This window comes from Castor canadensis, chromosome 9, assembly GCF_047511655.1.
Source record: "Castor canadensis chromosome 9, mCasCan1.hap1v2, whole genome shotgun sequence".
Taxonomy (NCBI): domain Eukaryota; kingdom Metazoa; phylum Chordata; class Mammalia; order Rodentia; family Castoridae; genus Castor; species Castor canadensis.
This window is the reverse complement of record NC_133394.1, coordinates 30,816,715-30,836,428: the sequence shown is the minus strand read 5'-3', so window position 1 is coordinate 30,836,428 and position 19,714 is coordinate 30,816,715. Positions and strand designations below refer to the sequence as shown.

The following is a 19,714-nucleotide window of genomic DNA, read 5'->3' as shown; positions in this document are numbered from 1 at the left end:
GATAGCACAAAGTTTTTACTTCTTACCTACACGTCAATAAAATAATAAAGTACACTTATTAAATTATTCCTTCATTTATAAATTTATTCAGATGGAGCTGTTTCTTGATTTAAGTTGCTAAACTGTTGCTATCTTGCTGTTACTTCTTTGACATATTTTTCCTAAGATGATTAGTGACCAAAAGATGCACAATAAGATAGTGAATTATGGATGAATTGCAGCCACTCTTACAGTGACCCTGAATAAGAAAAAAGTGGTGAGAACCTAGACTCTATAATCAGTACAACAAATAAAGATATAAGGGATAAAGCTGGTTACCTCTTTTGTTTTATAATGGCTGAAAGCTTCCAAGTTTTAAATTTGAGAAAGGCAACATAAAAGTTAATAGTTGTAAGAATGAAGGACTTCTCATATTTCTTCCATGTTACTGTGTGAACCATTATATCAGTTTTGCCCATAGACATTATTTAGGGTGCATGTTAATTTGAAGTCCCTTATAATGCATTCTCCAGCAACTGATTGGAAACACCTGCTTTAAATAAAAATTTCCCCAGAGAACAGAGTAGACACTCACAGCTGACTTCCCCTGGCCCTGGGAAGTATATGGAATTAGAATTCTTTTTTATGGTTGTCGGGAAGTAAGTACAAACAAATCAAGCTACTAGAATTCTTTCTTTCACTCCAGTGGTTGGCAAACTAAGGCTTACAAACCAAACGTGGCTATATTTGTACAACATATGAACTTAAGGTGTTTGAAAAATAATAAATGAAAATAAGATACTATTTTGAGTTAACTTATATAAAATTCAAATCTTAGCATTCATAAATAAAAAGTTTCATTGGAATACAGTCATGCACATTCACATACATACAAAATGTCTGTAGCTGTCTTTGTGCTGCACCCTCAGAGATAAGTAGTTGTAGCAGAGACCATATTGTCTGCAAAACCTAAGAGATTTCCTATCCTCACCCTCCATAGGAAAAGCTCATTGACCCCTGGTCTGTTCAATTAAGAAAATAATATGTCCCCCTGCCCTTTTTTGTTCTAAGACTTCTATAATTAGAAACTTTCCCAAATCAGAAGTGAAATTATTCTTGTGAGGAAAGCCCCGTTGGGTTAGTCACTGAGCAATTCAATTTCTTTTCAATGTCCTAACCTTTCTGTTCTTTCTAACACATTTCTAATACCTGGCATCTACAGTGCACTTTAATACGATTTCCTTTTCAGCAAACTGAATGACAAAACAATAACATACACATTAAAACTATGAGACATATTTTAATCCTTCATGTTTATTAAGAGTTTATCTTCCCACATGGCAGTGATACTCTAGTTTTGGGCTTGTACTTTCTGTTAATTCAGCAGTAGGAATCAAGGATGTGTGAGTGTCTCTTCAATCTGACATGCCAACCTTAGAGGATTGAGTTACGTCCTTAGGCCTTTCACTTTATGGTAGCAAGGGAATGAAGCAGCTGGAAAGAACATGATGTCATGTGACAAGGAGCAATATAAGAATGGGGGAAGACTTATTTTGTGTAACACTTTTAAAAAGGATAAAATTCACCAAACCATCCCAGGAGCCTTCCTCTCTGATTGTATTAGTCATGGTTTTAAAACATCATCATATCTAGATTCACTGGGAAACATTAAATAAAAATAACCAAACTTCATTCCCTTGGGGTGTTGATACATATTCAAGCATTTCAATAAAATTAAGCATATGGAAGTGAAGTTGAGAAGCTAGTCATGGATGTGGAACAAGCCATGAAGAGTATCTGTGCCAACTTCTAAATTTATATTTCCATTTCTATAAATTTCCACATAAAATATCTTATCTTGAAGTAAAATTAGACAGCATGTAAATTAAGAAAATATAAGCTTCATGAAATCCTAAAAGAGAAAACATCTCTTTGGGAATAAAGATGCTCCCAAGAATGTACACATATGAAATTGAAATTGCTCTTAAAGAAGGAGAAAAGGGAAAATGATTGTCACATATTAGTTTGGCCACAGAACTGGCAAAGAAAGCTCTTCGAATTTGTAAAAAGTTCACACAGAAAAGATGTTAAGGAAGGCACACAAGCAGGAAAACTTGAACAGACATTAAATTGAATACCTCATGGTGACCTCTTTGATTATCTTAATAATTGAGTATGGTAGTTGAGAGTAAGTAGTTAGGAGATGGACAAAACATATGAAAACTCCAGTGTTGCCACTATTAGTAGTCATGGAACTGGTACGATTTAGATATGGTTTAATTGTGTTCCCCTCAAGGTTCATATATTGGAGAATTGATCCTGAGTTTGGTACTATTGGGAGGTGGTAGAACCTTTTTAGGCCATGAGCCTAGAGGGAAAAGCCCTTAAGATTATTGGGGGCGTGTTCTTGGAGGATGGTGCTCATTGGATTCCTTGCAGTCTCCTTTGTTACAAAAGCGCATGCTTGGCCCTCTCATCTCTCTACTCCTGGTTCTAGTTGTAATCACTTGCTTGTTCTGACATGGCTTCTGCTATTACCGTCCATGCATCGAGACTACACAACCAAGAAGTGGTCCTTGTCACAGAGCATTTTCTGTACCACTTACCTTTGAACATCCAGAACTGAAAAGAGTTTGTGTTAGGTATTGCATTAGAGCAACAAAAATCTTACTAATACAGGGACCTTGGGCAAGTTGCTTAACTATCTTAAAAGCAAAGTTACTGATTCAACAGATATAGTAAAAGCATCTAGTATGAGATTTTAAAGCTTAGCTGAAATAGTATATTGCAGTGCATGGAAGATTCTGTTGGTTGGCTAACCCCACATTTCTTTCCAATTCTCCTTATTTTTTGCTGTCTCCACTATGGAGGATAGAATGCTAAATACCTAAATATTCTCTTTTCCATCCTTTCTCACAGCCAGGGTCAATTATGTGACAATGTTTTGCCTATGAAATATAAGGAGAAGTACTTGGGTATATTTTTGTGAAATGTTCTACCTATTTTTTTTTTTTGATGCTGGGGATCTAATCCAGAGATTAAGACAAGTTCTTTAGTATCAAGCTACAACCACAGCTTGTGTTTTGATTTTTATATAAAAACCAGGGAGATTGTTCATGTTATCTGTCTCCCATACTTCTTGAGTTCAAAATAGTTTCATTCATGTATTTGACATATATTTGTTGAGAATCTACTACGAGGCAGGCCCTGTTCTACATTATTATTACAGTAATCCAAGATGCTATGGGGTATTTGGGGAGTTTTTGAGTTTCTTATTAATGTGATAATTTGGAAGGCCTTAGAGTTGCACAAGCAGTTGAGTATCTGTGTATTTTGCCATAATTAGGAAAAGTTAATTCATATAGCAACTTTACTATCAGCATAGTTTAAGCCTGTTTAAGCCCATTTTTATTCCATTGCTAGTCATTGATACTTATGATTGAGATGACTATATTTTGAATATGCTCTTATTTTACAAATTTATTTACTTTCTATTAAATCTAGACCCAACTATAATCCACGATTTGGCATACTGCATGTACTCTGTGGCTTCATTAAAGTTACTTCTCCATATTTTTCTTTATGGAAAAAGTTTTGTCTTTTTGATTTCTACCAATAGGAAAAATAATTAAAGTTCATATAGTTAAGTTGGATAGTCACACCATAAGCATATTGTAGAGGGAGTCCTATTGGGTAAAGCCTGAGAAAATATTTTTTAGAATGTTTAGCTTAAAAGTATATGAACTTGAACATGAATATTAGTGTGCAAAGTGATATATTACTTTAAAAACTTTATGGTTCCCTTTAATTTAGAATGTTAAAAATTCAAATTGATATGTTTTATGTGGGCATAATGTAACCAAATATATTGAAGGCTTAGTAATAAAGTAATGATACAGTCTATAATTCTCATAAGTATGTTTACTTTGTAACTTGTACTCAGCCACACTTCATATATCATTATCAAGTGACCATCTGTATAAAAAAAACACCTGGGTTATAATATTACACTGAAATCATCTATTAGAACATGCAAGAAGGTTTACAGAAAGAGATGACAAACTGAAGCCCAAAAGATAAATTAGCTCAGATGACTGTCATCTTTCTTACTACATTTCAAATAGATTAGAATTCCAGATGTTAAAATTAACTCTTTATTTTTCAAACAAGTATTACAATGCAATGAGATTTTGAGAACCTTCATTTTGTTACTCTTCTAGCTACTTTTAAATTGACTCAGATAAGTGTTTTATAAAGATAAATCACATGCACATACAATGTGAACTTTCTCCTAGTTTTCTTAACTGGATTTTAATCTGGATTCATTGAGCAATAAGGTCCCAGTATCAGTGTGTTAGACTATTTTATTCACCCAAGGTCTTGCTAAATTCTAAGCATGTTTCCTCATAGATATTAAGGTAACAGCTTTTCTGACATTTTATTTATGGTATCATTAATTTTACTAATGATCTCAGGTGGTAAAGATGTTTATTTTAATGATATGTATCAGGTTATGATATTTTATAATTATAGCAATGTTTAAAGGCCTTGTGTGTTAATGAGATGATTTCTCATGAAATCAATAGACTAAAGAGAAAAATGAAGAGGGAAAAATATCTTCAGTTTTTAAAAATGTCTTTTGTGCCAAGATTAACACAGAATTTTATAGATTGATTTAAAATGGAATAAAATTAAATATGCCTTAATTGCTTTTTACTGATAGGAATTTATTTATTGGACCAGTTAAGGACACTTTTCTATAAGTTTTACTTTTGAGCAATTCTTCTCTGAAAGAGAAGGAAAGACAGACTTAAATTTGACTGAGAGCAATTCTGGCTTAAACCCATACCTTGAAGCATCAATACAAGTTCATAGATTATAGTATGCTGCGGGCACTTTCCCTGAATCTCCTCTTAAACTATCGGTAGCCTGTTTCTACATTGACTGAATAGGTGAGTTTATAAGGAGGCACTTCTAGAAATATCATTCAGCATAACCAAGAAGGTGGGAAATCTCAATGGTAACTGGGTGACACTTTTTTAAGTATTGCAGTGCTCTTTTGTGTGAAGAGCAGGCGATAAAAAAGAAAAAGGAATTTACTAGTCTTCTGTTTGGACTTTTACATTTTATTTCATTTTCCGAATGCAATAATAGTGATGTAACACTATTACAGCTGTTGATAAAATAAAAAATACCTATTTTGGTAAATGTTTATTCTAATTAAAATACCTCCATTTAAATATTTATGGAGCTGTAATATATATAAATAAAGTGACACTGCAGTTCCTTGGCTCTTAAGTACATTCTCCCAAGGATTAAGGAGCCATTTGACAAGATTATAGATTTAGACCATGTAATAATTGTCTCGGGGCTTATTCCTGTCATGGTTTATTTCTTCATTACTCAGAATATACAATATGTAATATTCTGAGTAATATAGGTAAAATTATCAACTTTACTCTACATGAATAATACAACAGAACAAGAAAAGAACACTATAATCTCAGAAGCCATTTTTAATTCTCTCATACATATGCAAAGATGAGTGGTTCCAGGGTCTCCTAAAACATAGCTCTAATCACATCATTTCCAGGCTTAATAATATTTCGTGTCTCATTATTGACTTACATAAACACAAAGGCTTCAACTTGTGTACTGTGACCTCAAATTTTCCATTCCAGTCTTGTCTTCTCTATTCATTCTCTTCACATTCCAGTATTCTGCTATATCATCTAATTAAATTATGCTATTCAATTCTCAAAAAACATGGATTATACTTTGCTATATTGCTATAAAAGTACTTTATTTATATTAATTCTTTTACTGGGAGTAGCTTACATTTATTTAGCAAAATCATGGCTACTTTTCTTTTCTAGACCTATCTAAAATGTCTTTTGGAAGCCATTTCTGATTCTCCCAACCAAATGAAAGTTTTACTCTTTAGCAACCTTAGAAATAATGGCACTAGTCTTGTTCTATCTTGTGTTATTCACATATGTGCATTTGTCTCACTTCCTTTTTTGCACCATTGGAATTTTCTTAAGGTAGAATTTTATAAAATTTTCTTCTCTGAATCCCCTATTGCATCAAGACACTACGAATTAGCACTTTATTGAACAGAAAATATATGGAATCTTCCTTAACTTCAGATTCTACAGATTAGCCCTCTAAACTATAAAATGAAAGATTTGCTATTGATAGATGGTTCAAATTCTGAATGGTTGGGAAAAATATATTTTTGTTTTATTGTAGTCTTCCAGAAAAATAACTTAAAATTCAGAATTGTTTATATAAATATGATGAAGTTTATGTAAATGAGATAATGTTCAAAATGTGGACATATCCCTGAATCTATAGGTGAGTATATTTAGCCTCATCTCTGTGTTCACTCTGAGAATATTTAAAAACTAAACTCCTTCCAAGTATACTACATGAAGTACAACAATGTATGTAGTATTAATGTATGATAATTCAAAAATAAAATAAAATAACTTAAAAAATAAAAGAAATTGCAGCCATCAAAAAAAAATTAAAGCAACTGGTCTTGTAGAAAGGCATAGCACTAGAATTGGAGAATAATAATACCTTTTGGGGACTATCATTCTAAAAATGGCTATCATTTACATCGTATCCAAAATCTTCTAGATATTCATTCCTGATGCTCCGTAATGTAGATCTTTTCTTACTTACTTACTTTATTTATTTATTTATCATTAGTATTTTGTCTTCAACTCAGGGCCTCATGCTTGCCATGCAGGCATTCTACCCATTTGAGCCATTCCACCAGCCTGGTACTGGGTTTAAACTCATTAAGTAGATGCTCTACTACTTAAGCCATGCCCCAAGCCCTTTTTTCTTTAGCTGTTTTTTGGATAGGGTCTCTTCCCCCAACCCCCACCTCCAGCCAGGCTTGACTGCGATCCTCCTACTTACACCTCCTACATAGTTGTGATGACAGGTGCACACCATCATGCTCAGATTTTTTGTTGAGATGGGTTCTCATTAGCTTTTTGCTCTGGCTGATCAATTGCAAACCGTGATCTTCCTGATCTCTGCCTCCCCAGTAGCTGAGATTATAGGAAGGTACCACCATGCCCGGCCTTCATCACAACTCTTTACTCTTTTACCTACATCTCCCCTGGGCACACCCCTTTGTGCCTCTTCCCCCTACCCTTTCTCTTGCCTAAGGTAACCGCCATTCTGCTCTGCCTATATATTTGACTTTGAGGGGGACAGTTTTCAGTTTTTAGGTATAAAATAAATCATGTAGCATTTGTGCCTGGCTTATTTTGTTTGAAGTGTGCAAAATCTCCTTCTTTTTCAAGGCTGAATAACATTCCATTACACACACACACAAACACACACACATTCACACACACACACACACACACACACACACACACACACACTACAACTTCCATTTCTTTGTGGGCACTTAGGTTTTTCCATATCTTGGCTTCTATAAATAATGTCAAAATAAACAGGCATGTGCAGACACTGTTTGACACTGTTTGAGTTAGTGATTTTGTTTCCTTTGGTTTTACATTCAGAACAGGAATTGTTGAGTTATATGGTAGTTCTATTCTAAAGTTTTTGAAGAATGTCCATGCTGTTTTGATTAATGAGTGTACCAGTATACATTCCTGCCAACAGTGCACATGAGTCCCTTCCCACACTCACTACCTTCCATCACTTTGATGATAGGCATCCTGACAGCTGTGGATATCTAGAAAAAAGACAGTTGTATTTGTCTTTTTCTAGTGATTAATGATGAGGGAACATTTTTCATGTACCCATTGCTATTTGTATGTCTTCATTTGAGAAATATTTATTCAAGTCCTTTACCCATTTTTAATTACTTGGTTTTTGTTTTGCTAATGAGTGTGCTCCTTATATATTTTGAACATTAATCCCATCTACATCTATAGTTCACAAATATATTTTCTGTAACAATGCTGATGTCACATTTCTGAAGGATCTGTAGAAGAGCTTTGGTTAAGTTTGTCAAGTAGGTTGAATAACTTCAGTTGAGCTTTATCTTTATATACATTTTTTTTTTTGGTGGAGCTGAAGTTTAAAGTTAGGTCTTTGAGCTTGCCAAGCAGGCATTCTACCTCTTGAGCCACACCTCCAGTCTGAGCTTTTTCTTTATGCAATTTTATTCTCAGGTTGGGTCAGCTGCTTCACCAGATATGCTCAAATTTGAAAGTGACTCTTTCCTGGGGCAAATAAGGCTTCCTCCAAGATTAGATGTTTATAGGGATCTTGAATAAATTACTCTGGCCATACAAAAGAGGAAGTAAGTAAATTGTCCAGATATAATAATGAACCAGAAAATACTTCCATGTATACATATATCCCATTTAAGGCAAATAATTTCTACCTTCTTAGGTGACTTTTTTCCTTCATATGAAATAATAGTAAGTTATGTTAATAACAGTAATAGCAACAACAGAAATATTATCAGTGAAATGAAAAGTCTTTTACTAATATTTATGGATAAATTAACTTCTGGACATTAAAAGTATTTCATTTCTCTCATTATCCACATTTACTTTTATTGTACAATTCTACTACACAAGTTTCAGACTTTCTACAGCTTCTATGCCGCTTTGATTTTTCTTTTTTTGTTTAGAAGATAGGTTGAAGAGAATATAAATGAATAAGTTTCTTGCAGCTGTGGCCTATTATAGACAATACCATTCACTATTGATGAAATTCTTTGGTTCATACTTTATGGTCATCTGAAGATATTACATGCTGAACTGATAAGCTATTGTTTGACTAGATAATAGCATTGGCTAAAGATGACTGATTATGCAAACTAAGAGAGCACAGTTCCATAATATGCAAACCCAAAGATGATATAAATGGCTTTTTCATGTGAGCCACTTTGCTTTAATTTACTCTGTATTTTTAATAACAATAGAAAATGTCTCTACTTTCTTTCATTTGTGATTTTTAACTAGCATGGTAGCTGACTTAAAAATACTATTTTAGCATTAGTATATTGAAAATAATGTTAGATTTGAGAACCTAATGTAACTATCCTGGAAATAAAAAGTTCCTGAAGTATTTTACACAAATCCTAGTTGTATGAGTAAAAAGAGAAGAAGTCCATTATTGAAATGTGTTGGAATGTGTGCAGATCAACTTATCACAGACACTGATATGGATCACAATAAAGACACCTATTTTAATCTAGTCTAGTCCAAGTTTGCACAAATTTTTGTGGTCACAGAATTCCAATTATGCACATTGATAAAGATTTGTATAATTGAGGAATTATCATGGGCTTTTCAATATTACTTTACATAATGAAAATATTTGTTTTCTTTGTTTTAATCTATAAATGTAATCACACCTAAGATTGCAGTTGAACTTTTTGCAAAAATTAATAAACACCCTAGATGTATGGAAAAAGATACATGAAGAGCAAAGAAAGAGTAAGAAAGGGGAGGAATTCCTGTACCATTTATTAAAGTATACAATAAATCTATATCAATAAAAATTGTGCTTTTGGCACAAAAGCAAGACAAATGGATTATGCAACAGAAAAAAGAACCTCAGAGATAGCTCCATGTATATAAGAAAATAATTTATTGTAAAGATGTCACCACAAATCCGTGGGTAAAGAAAAATTATTTTGTAGGACAGATTGGGAAGCTGATACAGTTACTGTATAAAATAATATTAAATCCTTACAAAATACCACGTACAAAGATGTAATCCAGATGGGTTAAATACCTAAATAAGAAGGTAAAACTACAAAGATATTATGAGAAAATCTTACAAAATGGCACTGCAATCTAAGAAATGTAGACTGTACTAAATTTCAAATGTAAAAGCCAAAGACAAAGTCTGTGCTTAATTACACCGAAATGAAGGATTTCAGTTCATTGGACATCCTAGAGAAAATTAAGTAGATGACAGAGGAAGAAATACCTGTAATGCTTAAAACTGAAAGGAGGTCAAATCTGGACTAAATAAAGAATTTATAAACTAAAGAACAAAACAAGAAACCCAAAAAGAAAAGGGACAAGATGTATTAAATTATTTTATAGGTCTCATCATTATTGCTTATTTTATTCTTCTCTTTGGATATTGAACTTATCTCTGAAAGACTCATGTTTCTTCTTAAGACTCATCTATTTGTACATTACTACTATTAGAGTATGAAAAGAATGTCAATGTTTCAGACCTTAAGGAATAATAGAGTTATTATAAGAGAGTAAAAATATCCCCCAAAGTCTGACAGTTATATGATAAACACATGGGACTTTGACTTCAATGATGAAGTTCTCTAAAGAGACTCACTGGAGTTGCATTTGTCATTTTTAAGGAAAGGATAAATGTATTTTATAAAACAAATTGGCATGGGAAATAATGTAGTATCAGGTTTCATTTAAGTGTAGAATTCACTATTTCCCCTCGAGGCTTAAACAAATATTACATGAGTGAGGGCTCTTGTAAAATGTTATGTTTTGAAAGAGATTTCATTAATGGCTTCTAGTGATAATTTATTTTTCCCTTTATGCACTAGTCTCTTCTCCTACTAATAATGGGTAGCTTATTTGCATATAAATAGACTTCAGCATTTGCTGAAGCAGAGACCAAATATGTTTCTCCCCTCCCCCCACACACATACTTAAAAAGAAAGAAAAATAAAGGAGCTAAGGAGATTTTGTAATAATTAGCAATTATGGTTTATAATGTTTTTCTTCATCAAATTTTTTGCAACTTTCTTCAATGTTTTCATTGCTGTATATCAAGTTGAAGATCTTGACCTCTGTAAAAATTATTAGGAAAAAGAACCTGTTTTCTCACTGATGCTTTTTGGTATATCTGTGGTTAAAAACACATCTTGTTATTGGCTATTAAAAGGTTTACTATGATCCTCTGGGTATCTTCTAATTAGCTTTTACTGTTTCTGATAAGATAGCATATTATGTTATAGAAAGGGTAAATGTCATTTCTGTGGTGATGTTGCTTAATTAAATAAATCTCTTATTGTTTAAGGCATAATGCTTATGATGGAGAACAGTATTGCTCCTTCCAGTTAAAAGTGCACAGATGTTAACTTCCAGTTCTTATATGGTTAAGAATAACAAAAATCTTTAAGATTTTATTATAGAGTATATAATATAATTCCCTTATAAATCTTACAATAAGGTAACATTTTGAGTCTACTTTCAAGTAAAAACCATGGTCATCAATGGAGAAAAATAACTAACTCAGTATTTTTTTTAAAGATATCCATTTGATATTTGCTTCTTGACTTTCAGTCTTTGAAATGTGGTATGTCCTTGTACTGTCATCCTGTAACTGAATAGCAGGTATCATCCTATGACATACAGTCTACATAAGTAATTCCTTGAGGAAATTAAGATAACAGCTGCTTTCTGGTAAGGATGATGTCTATTAATGTGTCTTTCTGACCAGCAGAGGTCACTCAGTGTAAAGTGAATAATGACTTCTGCTTTTAAAAGAAACAGCAAACACAACCATTCTATTTGAGCAATTCTATTTTACTTGATTTCTGTTACTTGTAGAAATACTATTTTTATCTCTTGTTTTGCCTAGAGATGAAAATGCTTGTCTAGGTTAGTGAGGCTGCTATTTGGGCTCCAAAACATTTCTAAACATGCAGCCAAAAATAAGGTCCTAAAAGAAGTGATTAAATACTGTATACTTTGGAGTATTATGCAGATGTCTTTTACCAGTTAAAAAAATGAGAAAGGAAATTGTATTTTAGAGAACATGACACATTGCATTCTGCCACAGAGAGGCAGTGTTACCCAAAAGATGGGATGTAGGACTATTGGGTTCTAGGAATAGCACTTAGCCTAGATTTTTTCATTGTTATTTAGAACAGGCTTAGAAAGCAGCAGTGTATGGCAACCTTGACATCTAGCAGTGTGGCAATATGGAGATATGAAGGCAACTTGATGTTTAGAATTGTGACATCTGTGTTTTTTCTGAACCATGTTTAGACATATAAATTTTAAAATACAGGTATAAAGCAAAAATTGCCTCTACTTTTGGTGTGCTAATGAATTAATAATCTAGGAACAAAATCCCTAAATTGATCAGCTATTTTACAGTTTATTCTATTTCTTAGAACCAATTCACCTGCCAGGGAAATGTCATGTTCAGAAAGAATAACATTCTCCTTTACTTAATCTGATATTTATTTGGCAAATTTGGTGGTTTTGGAAGTGCTAGAGACTAAGAAGGCAATGTGAAGGAGAAAGGAGCTGTTAAAATCATAGAGCAGATTCACAGCTTTGCTATTTGACTCAGTTTCCTGTCAAATTTAACTAATAATTTTTCTCCTTCCTCTTCTCAGGGATATTCCAAGGATTACAAGCACATGAGTGATTTGATCCTTACTCATTGTGTAAGTTGGGAAAAACTTGCTTAACTTCCCTGAGCCATTTTTATCTCCCTTTTATAAAGGAGGAAACTGAAACTTACATGATGTTTAGAGAATTTACCAAGGTCACATGACTAGATCAGAGAAAGTCTGGACTTAAGATTTATTCATAAAATAATATAATAAAATAAAATAGAAATGAAAATATGCTTTTATTTTATTTATTTTTCTTTATTGTGCTGGGTGGGGGTATGTTGTGGATATACAAAGGTTCTTACAATGTATCAAATATATCACACTTGAATTTACCCCACCACTGCTTTCCTTCATCCTCTGCCCCAATTCCTGGAATAGTTTCAACAGGTATCATTTTTGCATTTACATACACGTGTAAACATTTTTTGCATCATGTTCACCCTCCTACCCCTTTTCCCCACCACCTCTTTCCTCCAGCTGGTGTCAAACCCCCCCCACTTCCCCACCCCCCCTCTTGGGGCAAGATCTGTTCCACCCTCTGGTTCTCTGATTTTGTAGAAGAAAGAGAGAAAAGATAAAAAAAAAAATCATGGCATTTTCGCTTGTTTGAGATAAAGGTAGCTACCTAGGGAGCTTCTTTATGATATTTCCATGTATATATGTATTATAACCCCAACTGGTTTGTCTCCTCTAATTTTCTTCATTCTACTTTAGTCCCTTTCTTATGGTAGTTTCGGCCAGTTTAAGATTTCTATATTCATTCTTATATAGAGAGTAAATCAACCATATTCAAGTTCTTAGTTTCCTTATACCTCCCATGTGTGACCTCGCCTTAATGTGACTAGTATTTTATAATATCACTGCATAGGTATTACGGCTGCAATCAGCATATGAGGAAGAACATGTGACTTTTGGCCTTCTGAACCTGGCTAACTTCACTTAAGATGATGCCCTCCAGTTCTACCCATTTATCTGTGAATGATAAAATTTCATTCTTCTTTGTGGCTGAGTAGTATTCCATTGTGTATAAATACCACATTTTCTTAATCTGTTCATCAGTAGTGGGGCATCTTGGCTGTTTCCATAGTTCAGCCATTGTGAATAGTGCTGCAGTAAACACCTGTGTGCAGGTGCCTTTGTTGTAAGCTGACTCACATTCCTTTAGGTATATCCTTAGGAGTGGTATTGCTGAATCAAATGGCAGTTCTATTTTTAGTTTTTAAGGATCCTCTATACTGTTTTCCATAGTGGTTGTATTAATTTACATTCCCACCAATAGTGTATGAGGGTTATTTTTTTTCCATATCTTCACCAACATTTGCTGTTGTTGGTGTTCATGATGGTAGAAATTCTAACAAGAGTGAGATGGAATCTTAATGTAGTTGTGATTTGCATTTCTTTTATGGCCAGGAATGTTGAGCATTTTTTCATGTGTTTTTTTTTAGCCATTTGGACTTCTTCCCTTCAAAAGGCTCTGTTGAGTTCATTTGCCCAGTTCTTCATTGGCTCATTGATTTTGGGAGAGTTTAGCTTTTTGAGGTCACTGAATATTCTGTTTATCTGTCCCTTGTCTGATGTATAGAATATGCTTATTCTTGAAAGAATTACATCTTCACGATCATGAGATAAGTTTTACAAATTTGACCCAAAATTGAAATAGTGTGACATCCATGACAAAATTCATATTGTTTTAAAGGATATACACTGAATAGCATGTCTCTTTCCTATTTTCATAATACCAAATTCCTATTAATTTCTTCTTTCTTAGGCAATAATTTTGTCAATGTATTTGTAAGCACTTATATGCAATACAATCTGAACATTATGTCAACTTTATAAACATAAATGTAACTTCAAGCTTTTCATTTCTTTATGTGACCTAAAAAGAAAAGTAAAATTTACTAAAAAGAAAGTAAAATGCAAGGAAAATTGTTAAAGCGCTTAGTGTTATATGCATAGGTAGGTAACTCATAAATTGACTGTTCCTTCCCTGATTTGCTTCAGTTCAGTTCAGCATTTATTGAGGCTCTTGCCATGTTTTCTTGACCTGATTTGCAAAGAATATGGTTTATTACTTTGTCATGAATCTAAAGAATTTACATTTTAACAGTAATTTGGGTGACTCTACCAGTTGTTTTCTGTGAACCACATTTTGGGAAAGAGATTAAAATATGTGATACTTTATGTGTCTTTTCTTTTTATTTTTCCTGATATTTCAAGCTTTGTAACAAATTCAGGTAGAGGCCAAATAGACTAATCAGTTTAAGGTTATAGAGGGTTAATGCATAGACCCTGTGAGTTGTACACGTGAAGCCAGTGAACTATTTGGAAATAGCTGAAAATCCCTCTGTTGATGTGTTGGCTAAATTTAATCAATGGTAATTGTTAAGAAGTCTCAAAAGGAAAGAGTCTTGAGGAATTCTCACAGTAGTCTGTGGTCTAGTATTATAATAGGGTGTGGGGAAAATGTTAGAGAATATTTATATTGTGTGCACAGACCTCTTCACTACTTCCTAGTCCCCTTCTCATAGTGCTCTGTCCCAGTTTAATATTACTATATTTGATTCTATATAGTGAGCATATCAACCATATTAAAATCTGAGGTTTCCTTCCCTTTCCCTATTCCTCCTGTGCATGGTCTCCCCTTAGTGCGTGACCCATGTCCAATAATATTACTGAATTTGTTTTAGGTCTATAATCCACATATGAGGGTGAACATGTGATTTTTGGCTTTCTGAGCCTGACTAACTTCACTTAAGATAATGTTTTCCAGTTCCATCCATTTACTTGTGAATGAAAAATTTCATTCTTCTTTGTGACTGAATAAAATTCCATTGAGTATAAATACCATATTTTCTTAATCCATTCATAAGTAGTAGGGCATCTTGACTATTTCCATAGCTTGGCTGATGTGAATAATGTTGCAGTGAACATGGGTGTGTAGATGCCTTTGTAATAACCTGAGTCACATTCCTTTGGGTACATCCTTAGGAGTGGTATTGGTGGATAATATGGCAGATTTTAAAAAAATTTTTAAATTTTTTTATTGTTTTATTATTCATATGTGCATACAAGGCTTGGGTCATTTCTCCCCCCTGCCCCCACCCCCTCCCTTACCACCCACTCCACCCCCTCCCTCTTCCCCCCACCCCCCCAATACCCGGCAGAAACTATTTTGCCCTTATCTCTAATTTTGTTGAAGAGAGAGTATAAGCAATAATAGGAAGGAACAAGTGTTTTTGCTGGTTGAGATAAGGATAGCTATACAGGGAGTTGACTCACATTGATTTCCTGTGCGTGTGTGTTACCTTCTATGTTAATTCTTTTTGATCTAACCTTTTCTCTAGTTCCTGGTCCCCTTTTCCTATTGGCCTCAGTTGCTTTTAAGGTATCTGCTTTAGTTTCTCTGCGTTAAGGGCAACAAATGCTAGCTAATTTTTTAGGTGTCTTACCTATCCTCACCCCTCCCTTGTGTGCTCTCGCTTTTATCACGTGCTCATGGTTAGTTTTTTTAAGAAGCCTCCATACTGTTTTCCATAGTGGTTGTACTAGCTTACATTCCCACCAGCAGTGTATGAGGGTTTTTTTTCCCACATCCTTGCTAGTATTTGTTGTTGTTGGTATTCTTCATGGCAGCAATTCTAACAGGAGTGAGGTGGAATCTTAGCGTGGCTATGATTGCATTTCCTTTATGGCCAGGGATGGTGAGAATTTCTTTATGTATTTTTTTTGCCATTTGGACTTTTTCCTTTGAAAAAGTTCTGTTTAGTTCAGTTGCCCAATTCTTAACTACCTAAACAGATCTATAACAAGTAATGAAATTGAAGCAGCAATATGGTCTCCAAAACAGAAAAGTCCAGAACATGAGGTACTTTCTGCTGAATTTTTTCAGACCTTTAAGGAAAAACTAATACTAATACTCCTTAAACTTTTCCATGAAATAAAGAAGGAAGGAACACTGCCTAAATAATTTTATGAAGCCAGTATTACACTCATCCAAAAAGGAGAACTACAGGCCAATCTCCTTAATAACATTGATGCAAAAATCCTCAATAAAATGATGGCAACTTGAATGCAACAACATATCAGAGAGGTAATTCACCATGACCAAGTTGGATTCATCCCAGGGATGCAGGGATGGTTCAACATATGCAAATCAATAAATGTAATACAGCACTTTAATAGAAGTAAAGACAAAAAGCACTTGATCATCTCAATAGATCCAGAAAAAGTCTTTGATAAGATTCAATACCACTTCATGACAAAAGCTCTAAGAAAACAACATTATAAAGGCTATATATGACAAACATATAGCCAACATCATACTTAATGGGGAAAAACTGAAACCATTTACCCTAAAGTCAGGAACAATTCAAGGGTGCCACTCTACCCACTCCCTTTCAACATAGACCTGGAATTCCTAGCCACAGCAATAAAGCAAGAAGAAGAAGTAAAAGGAATACAAATAGGTAAAGAAATAGTCAAACTATCCCTACCTGCAGATGATATGATCTTATACCTTAAAGACCCTAAAAACTTCACCCCAAAACTCCTAGACACTATGAACAGCTTCAGTAATGTAGCAGGATGCAAAATAAACTTAAAAAAATCAGTAGCCTTTCTATACACCAACAATGAACAAATTGAGAAAGACTATAGACAAGCAATTCCATTGTTTTTCTCAAAAAAACATTAAAAAATCAAAAACCTAGGAATAAACTTAACTGAATGACTTCTACAAGGAGAACTACAAACCATTGAAGACATAGATTGAAGAAGACTACAGAAGGTGGAAAGATCTCTTATGTTCATGGGTTGGCAGAATCAACCTAGCAAAAATGGTTATACTACCAAAAGCAATCTATTATGTTCAACACAATTCCCATCAAAATCCCAATGATATTCATCACAGAGTTTGAAAAATCTATCCTTAACACAAGAGACCACGAATAGCCAAGGCAATACTGAGCAAAAAGAGCAATGCTGGAGGTATCACAATATTTGACTTCTAACTATACTACAGAGCCATAGCAAAAAAAAAGGTACTGGCACAAAAACAGATATGAAGACCAGTGGAACAGAATAGAGGACCTGGATAGGTCCTCACACACACAGCTACGCTCACTTTATTTTTGACAAGGCACAAAACCATATGATGAAGAAAAGATAGCCTCTTCAATAAATGTTGCTGGGAAAAGTGGTTATCTGCCTGCAGAAAACTGAAACTAGATCCATGCCTGTCACCCTGTACTAGTGTAACTCAAAGTGGATTAAGGACCTTAATTTCAGACCCGAAACCTTGAGGTTAGCACAGAAAAGAGCAGGGATACTCTGGAAGCCATAGGTGTAAGCAAGGGTTTCCTCAGTTGAACTCCAGCAGCTCAGCAACTAAGAGAAAGGATGGACAGATGGGACTACAAGAAATTAAAAAATTTAGAAATGGTCTCTAAATTGAAAGGACACCCCACAGAATGGGAGAAAATCTTTACTAGCTATACATCAGACAAGGGACTGATAGCCATAATATACAGGGAGCTCAGAAAACTAAACTCCCTCAAAATCAACGAACCAAAAAGGAAGAAAAAATTTAGATGTAAATCAATGTGTACGTTAGTTTACTAAGAAGGAACACAAAGCTTTCTGAGATATTCAATAGTTTATTCTTGTTTAATCTCTGTGAATGTAAACAAAACATTGATGACATCAAAGTATGAAAGCTATTATACCATTCCTTTGATCTATAAAATATATTTGTATTAGGATGTTAATGTAAGTCATAAATTTTAACCATTGCTTAATTGACTTACCACTAAATAAATTATAATAGGCTCTTCTTTCAGGAGCTTTAAACTCTGGGCATCCAGTTTTATCTTAGCAGATCTACTCAACTAAAGGTCTCAGCAGCTATGGAAAATTCCATCATACTTAGCAGCATAGCAGATTTTTAGCAAGTTGAGAAAAATGGCAAATATTTACAACTTAATTAGTAAAAATCAGTCATTTTGTTGAATGTTTCCTTTAAGCCATAATTCATTTACTGTAGCTTTCTTAAAGAATTTAGCTTGATTAATAATAAAGTGTTTTAATTATCTTAAAACTAAAGTAGTATTTCCATTTAAAGCATAGTTTCATCTATATCTTTTCATAAAAACACATATAGTATGATCCCAATTTTGACATAGATATATCAAATATAAATATTTAACCATTAATACAATATTTCCATAATTAACTGATAGTATTGAGAGGGAATGCTTTGTCAATTGAGTCTAAATTTATCATTAAAGTACTGTGCGTGATCTAAAAGAACTTCAACATATATTGAGACTTAGGTGAATTTTTACTTAGATAATTGTCTTGGCATGCAGTCTCCAAATTTCTAAAAATGAACAATGGAATATAAAACCAGAATTCAGTTATGAAAGAAAAATTTGCTACTAATATTTCAGGCAGCTTTTATTGATAATTTGATAACTTTTTTCAGTCATTAATGAAAAGTCATTGATGTATCACATATTTAAATACTTCCCACAGAGTGATTTTAGGTGAAAGGCAGTTATACTTTCTTCCAGTTAGTTTCTGTAATTTATACACAAACTGTATTGTATCTGCATTTTTAAGACTAGTTGAAGTCATTCAAATTTATTTAGAATGTACGTACCTATGTTATCCAAGAGTAAAAATATCTAGCAGCGGCTCAAAGACTTCCTTTGACAGAGCTTATGGATGCACATTTTTGATAAGTTTGTGCAGATAAACAGAGATTGCTGCAGAAAAGATATTTCACTCAAGGCAAGTTCATATGATTTCATTGCTTAACCAATGCTAGGAACACATGTTTTTAACAGGTGCATGGTTTAGGTAGACTCTAGTAGGTACACTTCTCTGTCTACTTACTTTGAGTGCATTACATGGTCCATTTCTTAGGGACTGTGTTGGTCTCTGTACTCTGTAATAACTTTAAGATGTCATCCTTAAGTATTTAAAGATTGACTATAGGATTATGTCAAGAAAAAAAATTTTTACTTCTTAAAATATGTAATGCTGTTTTTTTGGACAGAGAAATTAATGGAATGGTAAAAACATACTTGGAAATTTTGGTTACAATTCATGCAATATTGGACTCATTATTTTTTCCAATACCTATAATTTCAATTTCATAGACTGTAACTTTGTGGTTGTAATCTGAAGTGCCATTTAATCAAACCCAGTCTCAGAAGCAGTAGAAGAGCATTAAACCTACATGTGGCTCTGTTATTGATGATAAATCTTTGTATACCAATCTTTTGTCTTTGCTACTTCTACATGCAAAGCTGAAGAATAATATTGGCATGAGAAAATGTGTTCCATAAAAGTATAAACTCTCTAGATGACATTTTAAAG

At 33.6% G+C, this 19,714-nt stretch overlaps 1 protein-coding gene across 3 annotated transcripts in view; it reads left to right on the top strand.

Annotated features, from left to right (window-relative positions):
• Stpg2 (sperm tail PG-rich repeat containing 2) overlaps positions 1 to 19,714 on the top strand; it is a 574,528-nt gene that overhangs the window by 303,505 nt on the left and 251,309 nt on the right. The window contains exon 4 of one of the 3 annotated variants that reach the window (XR_012435514.1): positions 12,329 to 12,379. The exons of the other annotated variants lie outside the window; for them this stretch is intronic. The gene's annotated coding sequence lies outside the window, so the exon portion shown is untranslated. The remainder of the gene's footprint in view (positions 1 to 12,328; positions 12,380 to 19,714) is intronic. 3 annotated transcript variants of the gene reach the window in all.